At 38.5% G+C, this 18,247-nt stretch overlaps 1 long non-coding RNA gene and 1 pseudogene across 2 annotated transcripts in view; one reads left to right on the forward strand and one right to left on the reverse strand.

Annotated features, from left to right (window-relative positions):
- Positions 1–18,247, reverse strand: part of LOC149095648 (uncharacterized) — a 33,864-nt gene that overhangs the window by 14,092 nt on the left and 1,525 nt on the right. The window lies entirely within an intron of this gene.
- On the forward strand, positions 5,537–10,144 carry LOC110066155 (uncharacterized; annotated as a pseudogene). The gene is made up of 3 exons (XR_016204794.1): positions 5,537–5,849; positions 6,583–7,039; positions 9,416–10,144. The product of XR_016204794.1 is annotated as an uncharacterized LOC110066155 (transcript).

Below are 18,247 nucleotides of genomic sequence, written 5' to 3' on the forward strand. Positions count from 1 at the left end.
ATTGATCTCAACATGGATGTCCAATATCAAAGAAGTACACGGTAAACCAAGGCTGCATGTCTCTGTCAACCTATTCTTGTTTCGTTTCCTCAGAAACGATATGGCATTGTTTTCAGTTCAGGGGTGAACTATCTACATAGTGATTTGCAATATCCAATCAGAGTAAAGTTCGTAATTAGTAATGTAAATAAGGAGGAAATTCGGTCATCGCAACAAAATGTGGCGTTCCGAACATTTCAATTACTGCTTTATTCGAAAATGGGGAATTATGACTTAAACTCTCGTTTCTCGTGATTAAAATACACAAGAAAACTACACATTGGACTTCTATTCGGATAGTAATAGTCAAAAGGAAGTTTATTTTGGAGGTAGAGGGACCGCTAGACCAAGCGATTTGTCCACTAATGCGATATTTTAAGCCGATGAAAGCAGTTCGTTTTGTTTAGAACGAAGAAATGGTACTGTTTTCCGTTTCAGAGTCATGAATGTTATCAGCCAGTAACGCTTGTAATTCACAAGGTAAACATGTTCAGCGAAAATAACTTCTCGGAACTAAATTTTATTTCGTGACAAGGAAAGAAAAGGAAATTAAAATGTCATACAGGTAGAAATAATTGGCGACTTAAATGTTCGTAAGTCTTACTGAAACGATGTATTCTAGAGAAACGAAGATATCTGTTTCCGTGCTTGATTTAAATGTGATAAAATTAACGACATAATTTTGGTCAATCAGAACACTTGTCAGGAATAACAATCCCGCCCCTTTTTTGTAGCTGTTTATAAGAAAAGAACACGCACTTGGAGCGTTTGGACGATACATTGTGGAAGGTAACTAGTTCATCATATTGTAATTTAATTAACGTTGGCCTAATGCAAAATGGGCACAATATGGCTTTTTTTATAAGGTTTTCTTCATATCGCAGGTGTCGGCATTTTGCAGATTTAGTTGAATTTCTCGAATTTTCCGCCACAATTCCACTAGCTTGACTTCACTTTTAAAAATAAGAAAATTTGTATTTCGACATACCGCGGCATTTCAAGAACTGGTTTCCATGAAAACACCAATAGCATTTGTATTTTAGCCTCATAATATTCAAGCGAAAGTGGAGGAATAATTGCACAACTGTCATCACACATGAGACGTCCTTTTTGAAAAGAAAAGTATACTGCGCGCATGCGTCACTGACAACGAAACGTGGAGTGCCGCATCCACTCGAATCAAGGACTGCCCGGCACGGAAATGAAATATTACGCGTCAAATGCTTTTGCCTTTCAGCTTTATTTAGCCACACACACAATACTTTGAATTTTTGAAAAATTTGGGGGAACTGTGCGGCCCGCTTCCCAAAGCACTTACCGTATTTAAGACCAAAGTCTGCGATTTTTCTAACCTATTTATGGTCTGGCCCTTAAATTAATACCTTGTTTCAGACCTGCCGTAGTTCTCTATTTTAGAATGATGTTAAAGGTATTGTGAATGGCTTTAGTTGCTGGTCTTAATCGATAATGATGAAAAAAGTAGCTTCTTCTAAAAAACATACCTAATTCAAGACTAGAGTGCAAAAACCATACCCAGTTTGAGGCCAAAATGACCAAAATCGATACTCTAATTCTGACTAAAATGTCTTAAAACAAACATGTCCCTCTGACGCTGGACATACCTATATAGCCGATATAAGGGGGCACCCCCTCCCCTAGAGCAGAGCGAAGCGCGTTGACTGTGATGACTGATACATGTGTAGACAACTTAAATTAATTAGCCCTTGCCCTTTTACAATAGGTTCAGTACTAAACCCCACCTGGACGAAAAACCCCAGTTTCTGCGGGCAACTGAGCAGATCAGTGCGGTACAAAGCGGCGTATTAGCACATATCCCTCTCACCCCAGGACTTCTCATGCACAAGGTATCAGAACCCCAGCCTTTCTCAGACTTTGAATATCTTTTCGGAAACGAAACACTATTTATCTCTGAGAAATAGCTTCTTGTTTGGAGTATGGCTGCCATGTTGCGCCACTCCGTCGCCGCCGCCGTCGCCGTTGTCGCTGTCGTCGTTGTGCGTACGCACCCATGAGCAATAGCGCTAGTGAGAAAATCAACTCATGGGCTTCTTCTTCTTTCCTATATGAGTATGGGGCTCCGCTTGGCGGCCCTTCGGGCCGCCGGAGCTCCGCAATTATTTCTCGACGAAATTTCCCGACTATGATCATCTGTGCACTTTATATTATGATTTGCAGGTGTTAAATGTTAATGATGTTATTACCAATACAGTAGTATAATAACGTGACATGTTTAACATCTGCTTCTATTTCCTACTGTGTTTAACTCTTGTAAACCTCGATGCGGGACACTTGACAATGTGAATGAGCGTAAGGTTTATAAGTAAAAATAGAACTGTAACCAGGATAAGACATATTGGAATAAAAACGTTCTCTGGTTAAAAATATATTAAAAACATAAGCTTTCGGCTATCAGTCTATAGCCTTTAACGAATGAAAAATGTGGCGCGCAAGCGAAAATATATACGAATGGGGTGCGAAAAATTGAGAATAAAAACAAGCGTGAAAAAAGCTAGAAGATAAAAATGTAAATGAGGCCTGATTACAATAAAATCGAGTATTGCCTAGGCAACGGTTTTGAGTTTTGAGTTAAGGTTTATAGTTTAGTTTGAAACACAATTTAGTCGTTCAAAAATGCTTTTTTTGTGGGGGGGATCGAAGATTGAATTTTTAAATTCCAAAACGTTTTTTTTCTTTTTTCTTTTTGGTTTCTTTACTACACAGATGAATTCAAGATCGCTCGGATCATGGTGCATCAAACTGAAGAATCCATTGAGTCTTTGTAATGATAAAACATGCATGCGTCCGTAACGTTTAATTCATTTTGAGAGCACGCATAATTAATAAGGAAACCGGATATTACAGACAGTGTTTCGTGTCCCTTTGAACTCCGTATTACCCGCTGTAGCATTGAATTTCTTAATTGCTTGCGAACGTATCTAGAATCCATAATTTGTAACATTATTTCCGCTCCAGTCAAATGTCTTGACTCTACACCAGTAGAAATTAACGAAACCATTGCTACTCACGGCTTTATGCTTGGCAGCCATTCACCGACGACGGAAACCAAGCTAGAAATGGAACCTTGTACTGAATTTAGAACGTTCCTTTTTCAGTTATAATCAATTGAACTTTGTTCCATTTATGTGCGACTAAAATACGAATAAGAAGAGAACAAGAGAAAGTAAATAATTCAATCATAACTATGTAAAGAACTGCACTCATTTACAAACAAATAAGGAACTAGTAGTTATGTTGGTTTAATGTCTGACATCTGTTAAATAAAATAGCTTTGTCGTTGTCCGAGACCAAAGGCTAAAATACCTAATCATCGAAGTCTAAAATACTTCATTCCTCCAACCGAATATCAGTTAAATTAAAGCGGAAGAAGAGTTCAGTTGATTTTTCAGAACCTTTGCAGATATTTTTCTTCTTTTAAATACGCAAATTAATTAAAGTACTGGCAAAAAACATTTGGAGATTCACTTGAAGAAACTCACGATAACCGTCGCGTGCATTAAGTCGGATTGTTTACAGTTGGTAAAATTCCCCTGCGCAAGCTAAGGCCATCAAAGGGTAAATACCGAATTATAAATAGTCCCTTGTAATACTACCATGAACTATAATAATACCATTAGGAATCTTGGCAGTTGACTATAATTTTGTGCCCAATAAAGAGAAATCTGTTAAATAAAAAGCACTGCAGTGACGCATAGGTTAAATACCACATATGGGTTAAATACGTTCTGACAAAAAGGCAGAAAATCAAGTTTAGTGTAAAGTAAACAGAAGATTTGAGTTGAAAGTGTACGTGCCAGCTGAGCTCTTAAACCGCTCTCTCTATAAGTATGTGTTGAAAGCATTGCATCCGATCTGAAAACTAATTCAACGAAATCAGTTTAATTAAAGCGAAAGAAGAGTTCAGCTGATTATACATAACCTTTGCGGAGGGTTTTTTTTTCTTTTAAATAGTTTACGCAGCTTATTTATAGCGTTAGCAAACAAGATTTGAAAATTCACTTGAAGAAACTCGCGATAACCGTCTCCTGTTTTAAGTCGGATTGTTTCCAGCTTGTAAAATTCCTCTGTCATAGGTCATCGAAGGGAAAATACCGAATTTATTAATGGTCCCTTGTACTAATACCGTGGCATAAGGTGCTTTCCATTCAACCAGAACTTCCGGAATTTTCGAAACGGGGACAAATAGTACGGAAATTTTCTCGAAAAGGTTTCAGAAAATCCGGAAATTGTTCAATTTCCGAAAAGCGAACCATTCAACCGAAAGTTTTGGAAATTCCGGAATGAAAATCAGATGGAGCGGAAATTTCCCGGAAATTGTTTTCGAAAATTTGGGTATACCTCGCGAGGTTGTCCTCTTTTTCGGAAATTATGTAAATTTGCAATTTTCTGTTTAGCGCTAGTTCTTTTGGCCGCGATCACCACTATAATCCCAGGCAAAGATGACGGAAATGTGTATTCGAAAATGGATTAATATTTTACTTGCCATCTGTCTGTCCATAAATACTAGCTGAAATTCGTCAAGAAAGCGTTTAACTCCAATAAAAATAAAGCCCTAGTGGTGTCCTTGTTTGTTTTGCTTAGGTTGTCTAAGAAATGTGTAAAGATTTATAACGCGTGCAGAGCCATTGTGCCACTCATTAACCCTTTGTTTTGCGTCGCTTTTGCTAGCTGCCGTTGTGGTTTGTATAAGGTCTCTGCCGTCATGGGCTGTAAAATCCACTGTGTCGATGTATCAGTGCTCTGTGTGCTTCTATGTTTGCGATTTAAAACCCATTTTATATTTAAATTCCATTTGGAATCTTGGCAGTTTACAATAATTTTGAGCTAATTCAGGATATCCGTCGGCATTGAATGCCATACAGGTTAAATATCCATATATGGCTTAAATAGTTTCTGATAAAAAGATAGAAGATCACGCTTAGTCTAAAATAACCAAACTTTTATGCATTCCACATCAGTGGAATGAAGTTCCTGTCTTGGGGACACAGGCTGGCCGGGAGCTATAAAAGGAATTAGTCTGTCTCGATGTCCAAAGTCTCAGAGTTCAGCTGATTATACATGACCTTTGGAGATTCACTTGAAGAAACTCAATATAACCGTCGCATGTTTTAAGCCGGTTGTTTCCAAGTGGTAAAATTTCCCTACCTTACGCCATCGAAGGAGAAGTACCGAATTATAAATAATCCCTTAAACACTGCCACGACATAAAGTAATTCCACTAGAAATCTTGGCAGTTTACAATAATTTTGTGCCAATTCAGGATATCCTTTAGCACTGCATGAAATACAGTTTAAATAACCATGTATGGTATAAACACTTTCTGATTAAAAGATAGAAAATCAAGTTTAGTCTAAAGTAACCAATCAGTGTAAAATGAAACAGAAGATCTGGGTTGAAAGTGTGTCAACTGAACTCTTATACCGAGCTATATATAACTATGCCTTGAAAGCATTACATCCGATCTGTCACGTACAGCTTAAAGTAGCCAATCGTTTCATTCAGTTCAGTGGAATGAAATTCTTGTTTTGCGGAGACGAGCTGACGGGAAGCAATAAAAGGAAGACTCCGTCGTGCGTTGTCCAAAGATCTGTTTTGCAGTGAAGTGTTTCGGAGCAAGTTTGCGGAGCGCAGCAAGTTTGCAGCAGTCACGAGCGATTGAGCTGAATATGAAAGGGTCCTTCTCTTTCATCCTTATGGTTGTTTTCTTGCTGTCCTCGTCATTGATGGACGCCAACGAACTGCAGTCAAACACTTCGACATCCAAATGCGAGGTAGATACGAAGTTTCGTTTAAGAACAATTAAGTTATTAGCGAGTACTGAGCAGGGCCAACCAACGGATCGATTCTGTAAATTATCAGTACATGTACGGAAGGTCTTTAATCCCTCCAGTTTTCTTAGAATTGTCACTTCAAACTTTCATGATATGAATGCCTATTGTTTTCGGATTGATAAATATTTCGTTTTGGGAACTGAAAAAAAGGGCAGCTATGATTTTCGGAAAGAAAGCAATTTGATTGTATGGTGTCATATCGCGTGGTAATGTAATCACCTTATCTAAACAGCCACCGTCTTGGATCCGTCCTCATAGACGCGTTTATTTTCTGAAACGTCATAAAACCACCAAACGGGACTCAAAAGTAAACAAAATCAATCAAAAATGTAAACGAATCAGTGCATGAAAAATAATTGTGTCCATGAAAACAAGAAATTCCAAATATACAAATACATGCCTGCTATGTGAGTGTAGCTGTAATGGAGACATCACGTTCACAAGAACAATGAAGCGTCGTGACATATAGTTCCCAACTAAAATTCAGGCAGAAATTAGTCTGGCACGTTTTATTCAAATATTGTAAAAGATATGGACGATTTAAGTTAGCGTTGGCACTTTTCCGTACCACTGGTGTGAATAAGGTTAAAAATTAACTTCTTGAGCTACCTGGTAAAGCGAGACCTCGCATGCAGCTCGTTAACAATGAGGGTTTTTTGTTTTGTTTGAACAGCCGGATCCTCATTCTGGAATGCCAGGAATGCCCGGCGTCCCAGGAATACCGGGAACTCCGGGTGCTCCGGGTAGAGATGGCATCAAAAGGAGAGAAGGGCAGCTTCGGAAAGCGGGGTTCACAAGGCGCTGTAGGAATCCCAGGAAAAATTGGACCACGGGGCCCTGAAGGATCCAAAGGGGATATAGGAGAAAAAGGAAGTTCAGGTATCCCTGGGACCACTGGCCCCAGGGGTTTAAGAGGATCCAAAGGAGAAAGAGGTTCAATGGGAACCAAAGGAAATACTGGTATTCCTGGCAGCATTGGCCCGAGAGGCCCAGAAGGATTCAAGGGAGAAAATGGCATCGGAACAAAGGGAGAGAAAGGAGACGCAGCAAATATGGACCCAAGACAGAGAGCTAATTGGAAACAATGCGCATGGAAAAGAACCGACTATGCTGACATCGGTAAAATACAGGTAAGTCATCCGCCATTACAACCTATTCATTTTCTTGGCTTAAAACAAACGGTCTATGAGGAAATAAAATGACTATGATCCCATCAGGTGTAGGGCACCAAAGATAGTAAGCCTGATAAAGGCGATAAATCTTTCATTCCGTAGTACAGTTATCACCTGTGCTTAAAGATAAAACCGTCTGACTGCTCTGAAAGCTTAAACCAAGTTAGATGACGAAAAGCAATTGATCGATTAACGTATTTATCGATTGATGAATCGATTGATGGATTAATGGATTGAACGATTGATTGATAGGATTGCACCCTACCTATGTAGACCACCAGTAGTCCCTTTTTCGCTTAGTCCGTCGTGCGTGACGCGAAAGAAACAGCGAGAAAAAATGGCCGCGCAAAATGCTGGGCACTAGAGGAGAGAATATCGACAAAGCCAGAGAGTTTGACCTTTCCCGGCCGAGTGATTTTCGATGCGAGTTTCTAAGTTTATTAATTGTACATGTATCTAATAGGATTCCTCATCTTGACGTCTTTTGATTATCGTCTAGCCCCGAAAGATGTGTTCAAGAAAATCGCTCCACACGTCAAGTAACGAGGCTTTCTTCCCACTCGAAGATCCTACTCTCAGGCTACGTTAAGCGAAACTGCCAAAGAAGCTGTGAAAAGAAGAAGGCAAAAGGGTCATTTTGCAACTAATTTTGGTACATCTCTAGGTGTAACTTTTGAAGTTATAACGTAGATTTCAAACGCAGAATTTCAACCGATAATTTATATTATGTGTTTCAAGTTCAAACGAGCAGGATTGTAAAAATGTCGTCTGGCCAGTTGGGTCACAGAACTTGGTTTCTCTTCCGACGAAAAAACGTATCTGAATCAAAACCGAGAGTTTGGAAAATGTACCACTAAAATTCGGATCACTGTTGAATTCTTGAGGTATATAGAGGATGATACATCGGTGCACGTAAATATGGAATTTTTCTCCGGTCTGATGGGCCACTAGGCTAGCATGCAGACTTTACTTTTCACCTCTCCTAACAAAGAGGTGCACAGCTTTAGTGCTAGTGATAGTGTGACTGACTCTGAAGGAGAGGTACACCGCTCTTGAAACAAAGAAAGGATAAAAACAGTTACGGGTCAGAAAACAGATTTCCTGCAGGCAGGAATGACAGGAATGTGAAGTGGCAGGCACTTTCCTACTTGCACGTTTTCGTACAGTCTCAAAGAATCCTATCGTCTTCAGAACATCTTTGCAAATCTTAGAGAATTCTTGGGTCTTTGTTGGGTCGTATTTAGAAGCCGTAATTTTGCGGATACCGAGAGAAAAGAGCTGGTATGTATAACACTGGGATTTTTTACTGAATTCTGCGGAACGTTTCAAGTAAATATCCGATTTGCCAAGAAGAAACTTTACCTTTAGGAGAGTCAAAGAAAATGTTATTTTGGTGTCAGGCCTTATGTGTTCTGATGTCAACAAATTCTGAAATTCTTCCGACAGATATCGTTTCGGCGAGACGCACAACAAAAAATGAGGCGAAACTTTCGTTCAGAAATGGCTGTCATGCATTTAGGCTCGGTTACCAGATTCGAGAAAGCAGCGGGAAATCAAGCCCAAATGCATTCTGCATCGTTTTTTTTTTTTATTTTATTTCAATTTTTCAGATGGACGGCAGACAGGCCAAGCTCAGTTAGTTTCTAACTTGCTCTTCGATGATCTGATGCTATTGAGCGGAAAAATCACCTACACACTCACGGCGGAAAAGCTTTGTCAGACAAAACACTTAATAAATTAAACTCTTTCCAAAGCCTGTTGGCAGAATTAAGACAAGACGTCAGACCAGGATTTCGCACTGAAAATATTTTTTTGAATATTCTTAGATCATAGCGTACGACCTGATTTCTGTTTTCGAATGTATTTGGTGTCTGGATGAGGCTGAAGTAATTTTGGAGCCAGCCTGCCGGCATTAAACTCTGATATGACGCGCATAACTTATTTCAGAAATGTTACTAGTATAAAACATACGGCTAGTGCTTTTTGTTTTTTGTTTCTTTTTTATTTGCTGCTTTTTGGCTAGTTTTACCGTTTAGAGAAACGGAGAATTTTATACGCTTTAGTATAAAACATATCATTGCATTGTATTTACACAATTTCAACACACGAAGTTATTTTCCTTTCAAAATCTCAGCCTCGAGTTTATTCTTAAATATTTCGCAAATTTTAACGTCGATAGTCTTATAAAATATATTCTTTATAAAAAGTAGTGTAGTCTACTGAATACGTGATATTAAAATTTTTGTCTAAACCTGCCTAATTTATGCAATGTTTCCTTTGTAAGCTGTATCATTATTCGAACATCTTTAGTCACTTTCTTTTTTACTACTTCAGGAATGCTCTTTCAACAAGCTGCACGACAATACCGCTCTTAGAGTCTCCTACCAGGGAAACGTTCGAGTCTATTCAGATGCCAAATGCAACAGATGGTATTTTAAGTTTAACGGCAATGAATGTAGTGGTCCCTTGCCGATCGACTCAGTCCTTTACACTAACTGGGCTGGAGAGATTTCTAACATCCTCGGTCATCATTCCTTCGATGGCTATTGTGAAAACCTCGCACGGGGCACAGTTAGCGTTGAACTCTGGGTAGGCAAGTGCCCCGAGTACAGCACACAGGGTGACGCTACCACAGGATGGAATTCAGTGTCCCGGATTATGATTGAAGAAGTACCGCCATCCCAGTAGTGCTGTTTATATTCATAACTGGGAACAAGATAAGATTAAGCGGTATATGCCATCAACGTTAGAACTTGAAAGAAATACAGTTGGATTTAATTATTAGATTTAAATATTGAAAATTCCATATATGCATATCCAACTTTATATACTTTTCATTACAGTTTTTTTTTGTGAGTGATACAGCGGATAACCGCATAGAAATGTTACTGATATAATACAATGTAAAATACATTAATTGCGTAACATGGAATTGTATGCGATCTTCACTTTCTTTTTGAAGAAAAGTTAATCTTGAGGTTGTGTTGTGGTTAAAGATATATTCCATAGGTACAGCTTTATTGAAAAAGAAAAAAAATGAAATAGACTGAAGCTATACAGAGAGTTGTGAGATTGTCTTTGCTCTTATTTTAGTTTTTGTTTTTGCAAAAATATTCATATTGTTAATGGCTTACTGGACAGTGCCTCTTAAATACATAAAATAAAATTTATTCACTCTCATTTCTGGTTTATTTACAAAGTACGAACTCAGTTCTTGGCGCCAGTTTGCTGTCGATAACGAAAACACCGCATGAATAAATGGGCTTATTTGCTGCCAATTATTCTTTATACTTGTTTTGGCGTATTCAAACAGTTTATTTTCGAATTCTTCAATTTTTGACGCAGAGACTTCACAGATACCTCCAAGAAAAGATCTAGGCTGGATTCCATATGATCGCTATCGAGCTACAATCTCGGCCATTATTGGGATTACTGCAAAAAAAAGTTACGGGATCGTTTAGATAGAACTCATATGTCTTTCAGCGATCGTTGTCGCAACGATCCCTATAATCGCTGGCTGTGACTGTTTCAGTATAGATCACAGGGAAACCAGCCATTACCAACCAATATTCTCCTCTTCGATTTATGGCCCAATTAAGCGTTAAGCCCGCAAGCCAGAAGTCGAAGGGAGCAAAAAGAGGATCCATAACTTGCAGCACAAACCGAGAAGATGAAATAAGTCAGATATTTATTATATCTCTAGCGTGTGTCAGAAGGTTTTGAGAAAGGAATTAAAGTCACGCCGAATGGTGCCAAATGATTGACATACGTCAAAAACAAAAGGAGTCAATTGGAAATCGTTGATAAATCGTTAGCACGTTAACGTTTGAACACATGACGTTAAAAAGTTTAGAAAAACGAAACGTTTTACAGGTTTATTTGCCATAAATGATAACTAAACTTGGTTAAATTATAAGATATTTTAGTGACAAAAACAGCTTCACATTTCAACAGTCACGCCCACTCAATTGAGGAATCGCAGCGTACGTTGTAACTCACCAGCTAACATGAAGTCATTGATTGTCACCTCCATGAGAAACAAAAATATACTTTCTTTTTGCTGGGGAAAGGCATGATTTTTCTCAGGTGAACAAATCATTGTAATTTACGTTACTTAGTTTATATGAGAAGTACTTAGAGGAATTTTGTTCTGATCTAAACGGCGAACTCACTTCCGTTAATTTCACACTAGAGCCAAATAAAAACAGTTCTGACAAGATTGGTTCTCCGGCCGGATGATCTTAATAGTAAAGAAGATTTTCATCATAGCGGTGCGTTGCCAAGTAGAAGACGGCAAATAAGCTTTCGGTATCCTTCCCGAAAGGACTGCTAAGCTGACAGAGAAAATGGACAGTATATAAAAGTGTCAGTTTGTTCTGTCTCATTCTAACGACTTTATCTTCCTTCAACAGCGGTCAAAATTCCTGTCTTTCCCAGCAACAAAAACAAGGAAAATCACCTCTTAGAATGACCGTTCCCCTTACAAAAATTTCACCTTTCAAATTTTTCTAATCAGTACTGCCTTGAAACTCGGCTTCAGGATCAATTTTTTTCGGGGGGCAACATGTTGGCGAGTAAAGGCTGGGATTAAAAAAAACCCGACAGTTCAAAAGGTACTTGTTTATTTTGTTCCACATGCTAGTCTTAACCATGATTTAAAAGGGGGAATGTCTATCGAGCTTTCAATTCTCAGAGCCCGTTTACTCCCGCGCAAAAGATTCTGATTTTGATGAAATTGTCAAAAACGCGCTCCTGATATAGGTAAATATCTTTATGAAGTTGTCGACTAACGCGCTGGAAATACGCATTTATTTACGTTTCTCGTGTTACTTTTGTCCACATTAAATTGGAACCAATAAGATATAATTCTCCCTTTCACGGCGGACCAGGTCATTCATTTAACAATACCTATTATGTCTCGACGATATTTCCTCGTGATAAATCTCACACGGATCACGTGGTTCCTGGCCGTACCTCTCGGCTACGTCAAGGAAATGAATTAGCCATAAAGGTTTGGAAAATCCAAGATCGAATTCTTATACGGTCGAGCCTCCATTAAGCGTTCCCCTATTTAGCGGCCAGCCTTAAATTGGCGGCCAGTGGTCAAAGTACAGGAAAAATTGTTAGCTAAACTCTGTAATAAAAACCTCTACTCCACTGCTGTTGAAGACCTAAATGTAATAACTGACCTTAAATGTAATAAACTCCTAAATGTAATAACATTTGGCCTTAAATGTAATAAACTCCAAAGTGTGACAACATTTGGACTCAAATGAAACAACAATTCCTTTTGTTATAAGTGTCCGTAGCCTTATCAAGAAATATGGTACCTCAAGCGGTCTGATCATGGAATTAAAAAGCATCATTTCCGGTCCAAAATGGGCCAATGCCTGGTTGGAGATTAGGAAAGACGGATACGATTGGTATGTCATCAAAAGAATTTTTTGGAAAAAAAAGTAACTCATGGTGACCTTTCGATGAAGCAAAAAAACCGGCTAAAAAAACAAGCTTCAATGAAAAGAAGTCAACAGAACTGTTAACGTTTAAACACTGATGTTGTATCGTTACAACCTTTTATACTTTTTTTGTGAGTGTTAGTTGTGTCTAGAGAAAAGTAACAAATACTGACTTTTTGACAAAGCTGAAGAGGAAAAGAGACAAAAGAGTAACCATTCACTGCAAAAGAAATGGACAGAACTGTTAATGTTTAAATGTTGATGTTGTTTCAATACATAATTTGTTTAAAAAATTACCTCCGTTGATGCATGTTAGCTGTTATAAATTTTATATCCTTGATAGCCTTGAGTTCAAAATTAATAAACTAAAATTAATAAAGTCATATATAATTACAATAAGAACTTTGTCCAGTTGAGACCCAGGATATCTCATCATTCGAAAATGAAACCATAAAATATCACTCCAATGCTTGATAGATTTAGCCAAGCCTAAAAGCAGTGCTTCCCGTTTTATTTTTAATTTAAATCTGAACTTAGAGACCATAGACAGATTAAAAATAGGACTTGAGCCCGCGATCCAGTGGAGAACAATTACCTAATCAGCGGTCAAAATAAAAGAATACGTAAGCCCGTGAAATAGTCATGTGATACTGGTCAGCGAATACCTTTTTGACAACTGTCAATTGGCCATAACATGGATGCCCAATATCAAATAGGATATAAGCTGACGATAATCTTAACGGTGACATATTTCTGGAGTATGGCCGCCAAGTTCCGCTCTGTAGTCCTTAGATTCGGGCCGCTGCAGAGCTCCGCCATAACTGAGTGCAATGACGTCATCAGTCAGGTGACAAACCCGAAAACACATGTTACTCGTTGCGATAAAAGAACCCTTTTAATGAGATGACAAATGGTGCAATAACAGTGCAATAACAGTGAGTTGATTAATGACTCCTTTAATGACGTCAATGATGACGCGAGTATAAACCATCTCATTTAAGTCCAAATGTTGTCACACTTAGGTGTTATTACATTTAAGGCCAAATGTTATTACATTTAGGAGTTTATTACATTTAAGGCCAAATGTTATTACATTTAGGAGTTTATTACATTTAAGGTCAGTTATTACATTTAGGTCTTCAACAACTGCCACCTCTATTTCGTGGCTGCGGCCAGCTTCTTGCCGTCCCAAAGGTGATTTTGTTTTGTTTTATACCTCTATTAAACCGCCAGGAAGATTTGAAGTTGGACGTTTTTAGCCAGATTAAGGTAAAAGAATGACAATGTGGAATACTATAAAAACACATTTTCAGCAGTATTAAACCAAAACAATCGCAAAACAAAGTTTAGTAGAGTTTTAGTTTGTTTATACAGCACACAAGTCAGTGCTGGTTCGACAGACACTTCGCGTCTTTACACGTAATTGTTTCTTTGGCGTTTGCTAACGTTATGGACCGCATTATAGCCATCATTGTTCTACTTTTCCTCCACTTGCGTTTCTTTGTACTTATATTTGATAAACTGAAAACTGCACCACGCTCAACTTTAACGTTGTTTTCGCGTGAATCTGTACGGCCTCCTCTATTAAGCGGCCAGTTATCTCTTCCCCGAGAGGGGCCGCTTAGTAGAGAATAGACTGTATTTAGTGTCTGTATGGGGTTGAAGCAATTTTGGAGCCAGACTGCGGGCTGATATGACGCACATAACTTCTTCCAGAAATGTTATTAACATCGAAAATACTGCTGATGCCTTTCTTGGTATTGGCTAGTTCTCTGGTTTGGCGAAACGATGAATTTTATACGGTTTGATCAACGACATATCATTTTATTGTATTTACACATTTTCAACACACAAAATTATATTCTTTTCACAATTTCAGCCTGGCAATCAAGAACAATTCAATTCGTTCAGTATGACTGGTTTGTACTAACTGACATTTTGCTTGCGAAGAGTGATGAGTTAATTCTGAAAACGTTTGCTCGTCCTCTTTACTTTTTTTTTCTCATCAGGGTTTTTGGTACTCCCATTAATAAACATCTTTAGAAGAAAATAGTCAATTTGCATTTAGTTTGCAACTTTTTCATGCAAAACATTGCCGGTTTAGATGCCGGTCTATATGGGAAAATTTAGACCGCGGTCAACATTGATTTCAGCCGGTCAAATTCGTGAATTAGGTAGTTCCTAGTCCTTGTGAGACAGAGCCATAAAATAATATGAAATATATTCTTCTGAAAAAAGAGTCTGCTATCGATATGGTATTACAAATTTTGACCAAACCCAAATTTATGCACGCAATTATATCTTTGTAAGCTGTCTCAATATTCAAACATCTTAAGTCATTCTTTCTTTTACTATTTCAGGAGTGCTCTTTCAACAAGCTGCACGACAATACCGCTCTTAGAGTCTCCTACCAGGATAACGTTCGATTCGATTCGAATGGCAACAGCAACAGATGGTATTTTAAGTTTAACGGCAATGAATGTCGTGGTCCCTTGCCGATCGATTCAGTCGTTGACACTAACTGGGCGAGAGAAATTTCTAACATCCTCCGTCATCATACCTTTGATGGTCATTGTGAAAACCTCGCACGGGGCACAGTCAGCGTTGAACTCTGGGTGGACGAGTGCTGTGGGTACAGCACAAAGGGCAACGCTTACACGGGGTGGAATTTAGTGCCCCGGATTATGATTGAAGAAGTACCACCATCCCAGTAGTGCAGTTTACATTCATAACTGGGAAAAAGATAAGATTAAGCGGTATATGCAGAAACCAAGTCTTATTTTAAGTTAGCTTATCATATTTTAATTTTTAATGAACTTCGACATGCGATCAATTGTTTCTTGATGGTCAAGTTAGTTGAAACTTCAATACGGCGGCTGCAGCAAATCTCGAAAATAAGCAAACTTCAAACAAGGGTTACCGCAAAACTAAAACTTATCCCCCAAAATTTAAAGTACATCTGTGAACGTCTATCCTTAAACTGTATCTGCAATATAGTTATCGGGTTTTTCTTGGCGTACCAACAAGCGTTTTTGGCAGTTGTTTTAGGGTACCACAGAGCTATTAAAAAACAGCCGCAAGGTGTCTTCAAGAAAAAAATTCATAAAATATTTTTAACTATAGAATATCTCCTTTTCATGTCATCAACGAATTGTTCAAGGCTCTAACTATAACGTTATCGCAAAGGAAAATTCAAAGATAGTTTCCGATTTACGCTGACAAGCCAAATATCGAAATTTGGCTCGATCTGGACTCAACCGTTTTTATTTAGTTACTCTCAAAAAAGTTAATATTAGAACAAACTAACCCTGTTTTGGTTACTTTGATACAAGGGTCTATCAATATAGAAAGTATGAGCGAAATCGATTTTTTTGGCTGTGTCCGCGATTTTGATGATCATGTATGATTTTTAATGACACTGGTTCTCAAGGTTATTCCTTAGTATTGCATTGCGCATCTCTACTGCGCACATGAACACGTGCGCGTCCAAAACGTCACAGATTTCCCTCAAATTAAGCTCGATAACGAAATAAATGCTCCTTTTCTCTCAAACGAGCACGGTGAACCCCGATCTTTTTTTTTTTTTTTTTTTTTTCAGGTGTTTGCTAAGAACAGTCTAATAAAGAACATATTTGAAGACGAAAGAAAGCTTGATAGTAGAATTTTTGTTGGAAAATATTTCCGTACTGGGTGTATTTTGGCCAAGGCGAGGACTTCAAGCTAACCACGGAACTGTCCGGAAAAGCGCAATATTCCCACCACCAGGCAATCAAAAACGGCGTAAATGAAGCAATACTACTTATGTGAATAAAAGAAGCTTTATTTTCCAGATAAAATTCTGTGTCTTTCAAGTAACCAAGACTTAATTCTGTATGAAGATGATTCGAGTTTTTAACGCGCAACCAGTAAAAATACCCCATTTTAAGAGCCTGCTGACGCGTAAACAAGCACGGTGACCCCATTTTTTTATTGCATTTTTTTAATGTTCATATCATGAATGTTAATTATGCAAATTTTCAAAACAAGTTTGTTGGTAGAACAATTTCAAGGGAATTACCTATGAAGGTAGATCGTGGACAAAATGTTCGACTCGTCGTTTCGTTATGGCGTTTCGTTGTTTCGTTATGGCGTTTCATCGTTTCGGCACACCGATACTTCTAGTCGACTCGTTGTTTTCCGAGTTCGACTCGCCGTTTCAAGAAGTCGGCTCATCGCTTCGTGAGTTCGTCTCGTCATCTCGTCAGTTCGATTCGTCGACTGACCTCTTGGACTTGTCGTTTTATGAGTTCGACTCATCGCTGACCACAACTGTTCGTCGTCGTTTGTCGTTTTGTCGTTTCGTCGTTTCACTATGGCATTTCATCGTTTCGATGTGGCGTTTCATCGTTTCGACTTGTCCACTCAGAGAGACGTATGAAGTATTACTTGATTCCATGCATACATGAAGTAGATGATTATATGAAGTGTTACTTGAGTCCATAAAGTGTTTATCCATGATTTGCCTTCTATCAACTGGAGGAGGTACGTACGCCACAGTATAGGTTTCGTCTTGAATCGCGGGAATGATTGTTTTCATGAAAGCGAAAATGGGATTGGATATTCGTTAACACACCTTGTTCTTGATGGTGATGACAACACATTGCAGAGACGGTTGTCAAGTTTACAGTATGAAATTAAACCCTTCTCCCAGTCAGTGAGACCCTGGAATGTCTTGCTGACATTTGCTGCCACGTGCTCTTGCATAATAACATAATTTATGCGCCGTACAGTTGTCGGCATGGTACTCTATTCGGCATTTTGCACGTCCCAAGCTCACGATGTCAGGAGTTACATATATTTTGTTTTTACTTTTATGCGAGCGTTCCGCAAAACGTTACATGTGGCACATACTACATATTACATAACGACAGAATTTGAATATGCGAAATATATATATAGGGCTCTCAGATCCCGCTTTCCCGCCCAATTTTTCCTGTTAATCCCGCCATCCCGCCCTTTTTTGCCTGGAAATCCCGATCCCACCCACTTTTCAAAGTTAATTAGGCAAAACATGAAATTTTTACCTGTTTGTGATCTTCGCGTTTTTCTTTGAAGAAAAACTCGGAAAGAAAATGCCGCGATCACGGACTAGAAAGGCATCGTAAACTTCAAGCACGTAATCTCTCGGCTGAGATTGGACTTGGCGTTAATTCACGTTTGAGGTTCTCAAAAGAAACTGGAAGGACAGGAGAATTAGAAAAAAAAAATGATTTGTTCCTTGTAAGTTAATTTTTTTGGCAAACTGGGTAAGTCGCAAAACAACAAGGAACTCGTCAATAATGGCGATGAGAGATCATTCAGGACAGTGCACAATGCTTAGAAAATATTAAGTCAGCGTTGATAAATAAAATTTGCATTTGCCGAAGATTAACCGAACAAGTCGAGAGATTTCTGAAATTAAATTACCAAGGTTCCCCGAAGGCCATCGAAAATGTTAGAAAGCTTCGGAAGATTACTATAAAGAGTTTTGAGGATTACCGAATATCTAGCTAGTTCTTCTTCTTCTTCTTCTTCTTCTTTCTCAATCTATGACATTTTGGGAGCCTGATATATATTCCTTTTATTCAATTGTGAATAAAACCAGTTCATAGCTCTCGGGCCCCGTGCACAGTACCCCGGAGGAATTTGATAACGGAGATTTCGGGTATACGTAGGGAAATCACATGATTGT

The sequence above is a fragment of the Orbicella faveolata genome, unplaced genomic scaffold, assembly GCF_042242905.1.
Source record: "Orbicella faveolata isolate gen_17 unplaced genomic scaffold, um_ofav_v1 contig_5, whole genome shotgun sequence".
In the NCBI taxonomy this organism is placed as follows: Eukaryota; Metazoa; Cnidaria; class Anthozoa; order Scleractinia; family Merulinidae; genus Orbicella; species Orbicella faveolata.